At 54.1% G+C, this 5,322-nt stretch overlaps 1 long non-coding RNA gene across 1 annotated transcript; it reads right to left on the minus strand.

Annotated features, from left to right (window-relative positions):
* Positions 1-329: 329 nt before the first annotated feature.
* Positions 330-5,239, minus strand: LOC109286278 (uncharacterized). The gene is made up of 3 exons (XR_009456345.1): positions 4,271-5,239; positions 1,439-4,177; positions 330-1,128 (listed from the first exon to the last, which is right to left on the minus strand). It is a non-coding gene; the product is annotated as an uncharacterized LOC109286278 (long non-coding RNA).
* Positions 5,240-5,322: the final 83 nt, after the last annotated feature.

A 5,322-nucleotide genomic window follows, 5' to 3' on the forward strand; every position in this document is an offset into this window, starting at 1 on the left:
GACATGAAAAGTAAATAAAGCCTGGGCTTATAGCTGAATTTTCTGTCCTCTGCAGTTTTTGAGTCAATCTAATCTAAAAATCAAGGAATGAGAAGTTGAGCTGGAAAGGGAATTAGCTGTTGTTACTAACAAAATCCACAAGTGATAAAAATACCTCTAGGTGACATTTCTCATGTTAGCATATGCACATGTGCACAGCTTGATCCCCAGTGATCATAATAATAATGCCCAAGCCTTTTTACAGCATCATTTGACCATGAGTTTTAAACCTCATTGCTTACATGCACTAATTAAACTTCACAACAGATCTGTGACATTGGTGAGAGGTCTAGAGATCAGTCCATTTATTACTAAGATGCAGCTGCCTCTGGGATGGAACAAGACAAAGATGCACATAGCAATATCAGGCAAGAATTTAAGACATAAAGTGGAGTAATGTACCTCACAGAGGGAGTTTACAGACAGGGAAGGAAAGGACCTAGCTGGAATTTGGTAGTGAGGTTAACACCCTGAATCTTGTGAAAAGGAACCAGTGATCATTACTGACTCCAAAAGTTCATGGCCTTGTTTCAGCCAAGAGACTGGCCCAACACTCCTTAGCATGAGCAAGCGCTGCCCACTGAGTTACCAGTTCAGTTTTTCCAGCGAGTTGTGGTTGGCTTTTCCCCTTCTTTGTGTAAAGTCAGAGGCAACGTTACCCTGCATTGTAGTGTGGCAGCATTTTGAACTTGCAGCACTCTGTTCAGTGACTCCAGCTGGTGCACGGCTGTGGGAATTGGGCCTGGTGTTTTCCCGAGAGGTCTCTAGAACAATTATGCTCCTGAGGCCAGACAGGATCCCAACGGTATGGCTGCAGCTGGGGAATGTGCTGGGTTCACTGCCCCCCTGCAGGGCTGGCATGTTGGTTTTGAGATAAAGGGGGGGGGGGGGGGGCGGAAATCAACAAAAGCATTTTCCTTTTCAGTCTCATTTCCCTGTCTGGATCTCGGCAGGGTCAGTGCTGAGCTCAGGCGGCAAGGCAGGCAAGGGACTTGTTAGAAGGCTGGTGAGGGAAGATCTTTTGGAGAGGGAGAACAGATGCAGGAATTCACCTTTTTTCCCCAATTTGTCTTCAGTCTGTGGATTCCACTGTAAAATAAAGGAAGGATATGTTCCTTTTTTGCTCTTCTCCCTCCAGTTTCTTCCCCCACCCTGATGAGGCCCCATTTAGGTAGGAAGGTGAAAGGGCTTCTCTGGCAGCTGCAGAGGCTTTATTTTTCACTTAAACATAAAAATGTCCAGCAACATGAAGCGGTGCAGCTAATGGGGTGCAGGAAGCTGCCAGGGCTGCTATGCTGGAGAGGCAGACAGGACATAAGGTCTATGATGTAGCAACAGCTCAGTCTCGCAGCTCAGACAATACATCCAACCCACCCACTCCTGCCCTGCCCATGTTAACCTGGGAAATGAAGTGGCACAGGCATGCTGGGCTTCCGGCATTGTCCAGAGCAGCAGCTTAGGGCACTCCAAGGGCGTCCGTCTTCACTAGCTCATTTCCAGGGTCTGTGTGTGCAGAGAAGCAGATGGAAGGGTGCTCACTGCCTTGGCAAGACAAAGTCTCTGCTGCTGCTGTGCTGTCATATTGTAGCAGCGGGGTCCTTCAGGAGGGCCTTGAGCTCCTTGTGGCCCCCTTTACCGTGCCAGGTCAGCCCAAGGCTTCCTCAATTCTCGCCCGCCACGTCTTTGCTGTTTAGTGTAAAGTTGGGAGGCTGCCTACGATTCCCTGGGCAGTTAGCCGGGACCTCTGTCCCTGTGTGTTCCGGGACCCCCCTGGGGTCTCCCGGGATGATGGGTGCTCCCCAGGCACCCTAGCCTTATGGGCTATGCATGGCTCCTACCAACCCCTAATACTACGCCCCAAGCCTCGCAGATGTACCAGACGTTGGACTGTCAACCTCAATGCTTGCCCGCTCTCTCGGGCCTTCTCTGTATGCGTGCCTTCTCCTTCTAGGGCCTTCCCTAACGTCGCCCCGCTCGGGGCTCCTAGTGTACCCCTTTTCTGGGCTCTCTCTCTCTAAACTACTTCCTTTGGGGCTCTCGATATGCCCCCTCCGGGCTTTCCCTAAAATACGCCCCTCCTCGGGACTCTTGTCCACTCTAGGACTTCTTATCGGGTCACCGGTCTTTTAGGCCCACCGCACTGCTTCCCCTTTCCTACACGCTGTGCCGCTATCCCCTTTTTCCCCGGGGTCACCGCAGCACCCTGTCCCTCGGGCTTATCGCACTACTACCCCCTTTTTCCCCAGGGTCACCGCAGCACTGCCCTTCTGGGTTTTCCTGCAGTGCAGGCCTGTCACCGACTCCTCAAGTACTGCCCCTCTCTAGGGCTCCTCACATATGGCCCCCTTTGGGCCTCTCAATCATTGCCCAACTTGGGCCTCGCAATGGTCTGGGACCTTCTGGGCCCCGCTGGGCTCCTCAATAATACTGCTCCCTTTTGGGGCTCTCTATGCCCTTGCTGGGCTCTTAAGTGCCCCTCCCTGGGGCTCAGGTCTATGCACCCCACAAGCGACGCCCTTACTGGCATCAGGGTCCTCACGCTCCGACGTGAGGCCCCTTTAAACCTACTGCGCCCTTCCCAGGCACTAGGGTCCCCCACTCCTATGGGGTCCCTATGAAGACAATGCACCCTCCTCAGGCACTGGGGCCCCACCCCTCTGGGGTCCCCATGAGGCCTCCTCCAACCCCTAATAGCCTCTCCCAAACCACCGGTGTAATACACAACACCAAAGCAAAACAAGCCCCTAGGCTATAACTTAACATAAGCCACCTGGCTATAATTTAGCATCATGGCTCAAGCCTCCAGAGCTATTGTGAGCTATACTTGCAATCAGACTTCTACCCATAACTTGACTGAGGGAGCTCCTGCCTCTCCAGCCGCTGGCAGAGAACTGCCAGCCTGGCCTCAGCCCTGGGTTTTATAAGAGCCAGGCCCTGCCTCCTACAGGCAGCTGGCTCCCCTTAGTTACTCCGGCAACCCGCAGCTGCGCTCGTTACCCTGGCCACCCTCAGCTGGGCTCGTTATGTCCTGCCAGGGCGCTCTCTCCCTGGCAGTCTCTACTCCCTAGGAGCAGGCACCGAGGTGCCCTGTGACACATATCATTAAGAGCTCTTTGGGGGAGGGCAGGCACCACTGAGACTATCTAGGCTGGGAGAAAAGAGGTCAATGTGTGGAGAATGCACTTTGGGCTGCACTGCCATCATGTAGGCAGTGTATTGCTAAAGCAGCTGTCTGATGAATGAAGACTTTGTCCTCTGTGGGCAAAGACTGGGATCTGCAGCAAAACTCCAGCTTTATGTCACCTGGTAAATGCTCCAAGTGCAGGGGCTTCTGTGACCTGCTCCCATAGATTAACATAACCTTGATTTTCCATCATCCCATTGCCCATCCCTTTAGTGTGATCTGTCGCAGCACTAAGCACTCTCTCGGGGTAGGGGAGGTTTCTAGGCCTGTAGCTTAGCTGGCAGCAAAGGTCTGCAGCCAGTTAGACTGAAATGTTGGATAGGTAAAGATGGAAAAGACAAGCAGGCTGGGCGAGTGATTGCACCCGGAAGGGCCCACAGCTGCTGGGATTAGGACATGTCGAAATTGTTGGGACTGTCTGTTTTTGTGGCATTTGGGACAGGAAGTTTCACAGCAGGTGGGAATGAGAATTGGGACCGGAAGGTCCGTTGGGACTAGAAAGTTTGTTCTGTGTCACCTGGGAAGACAACGCTGCAGAGACGAGACAGCTTGTAGGAAGTGTATTGCGACCAAAAGGACAGACTGTGGGCAGGCCTGCGAGGAAATTCAGAAAGAAGAGCAAACTGAGAAACCAAGGGCAAAGAAGAGGAAGAAAGCAACAGACCTTGGGTGTGAGATCTGCATGAAGGAAGATCACACCGACAAAGTCGAGTTTCAGCTTCTCTTAATGCGCTCAGAGCCCCGAATTCCTCTTTCAAGAAGCCTGTCGCGGTCAGGGGCAAATGGGGTACACTGAAGTACTTATACCTGAATTAATCCGTCGCCTCCCAGGATCAGTTAACATCACCATGTCATGACACATCCCACTGTGGCATAACTGCTTTGCTCAAAGGCACAACGTGGCGTCTCAAATGTGATTCCGGGCCCCGTTTTTCATCTCGTGACCTAGACCGGCTGAACGTTACGCAGCCGAAAGGAAAATCAAGGTTAGCCTAGAAATACCAGGATGGGTTGCAAGTCTGCTCGCCTGTCAGCGCCGACCCTCACCTCAGGCAGCAGAAGCACAGGGAGGAGATGCAACACGCCGCGGCCTCTCTGGCATTCAAAAAACCCGAGACGTCTGGTGCGAGCAGGACCGTGTCGGCGCATCGCCTGACAGGAAACAATTTCCAGCTTACAACAGGAAAACCACCGAGCTGCGAAGAGGCGTCGCTTGACTGAAAACATCCTTTAGCGGCTATCTTGGGCGAGGACAATCCCAACGGTAGGTGTCGCGTAGAATGAGATTCGCAGACCGCTGTGTACGACGCTTGTGTTCCTCCGCGTGGCACGGAAAGCACGTCTGCTCCTAAACGCAGGATTAAACAGCCCACCTCGATCGCGAACGTCGGCCCCGGGATGCGTGCCAACGCGTAACGCGGGCCGGCGGAGCCCGAATCGACGCAGTGTCAGCGGGAGCGTTGAACGAGGCCGGTGGGCCTTGCCGTTTCTTTGTTTTGACTCCTCTTTTGATTACCTACAAACCCTTTCACACAGCTGGAAAGCGTCGGGTCTGGGCGGGGGCTGAGGCAAAACTGTTGGTCTAATAAAAGACATCAAATTCACCCAAGGAACCTTGTCTGAGGCAAAACTGGACATTTTTGTTCGAACGTGACAAAACCGCACGGTTATGCTTCATATTGAGCTCATCGAGTTGTGCAGGAATAAATAAATCGCCTGGGAGCGGCATGGGGAGGTCTCGGATGTGAAACGGAGCTCGCGCCCTCCTTAGGTTTCAGAGTTAACGCCTCACGGCAAGGGGCGGGGCCTGCCCGGCAGGGAGGCAGCCTCACCGCGCAGGCGCGCACGAGACCGAGGCTGGGGGCGGGGCCCCGTCCCTCCACGTTCGGCCCCGCCCACTCCCCGTATGTTTTTGTTTGTCAAGACCGAACGGCGGAGGGGAGGGAGGCGCCGCGCCTGCGCAATGCCTGCGGGGCGCTGATTGGCCGCGGCGGCGCGCGTGCGCCCGAGGCGGCAGCGGCGATTGGCGGGCGGCTCGCCGCTTTCCCGCCCGAGGTGCTGGGGCTGGCGTTTGAAAAATGCTCGCGGGCCGCCATTGG

Source organism: Alligator mississippiensis, chromosome 13 (genome assembly GCF_030867095.1).
Source record: "Alligator mississippiensis isolate rAllMis1 chromosome 13, rAllMis1, whole genome shotgun sequence".
Taxonomy (NCBI): Eukaryota; Metazoa; Chordata; order Crocodylia; family Alligatoridae; genus Alligator; species Alligator mississippiensis.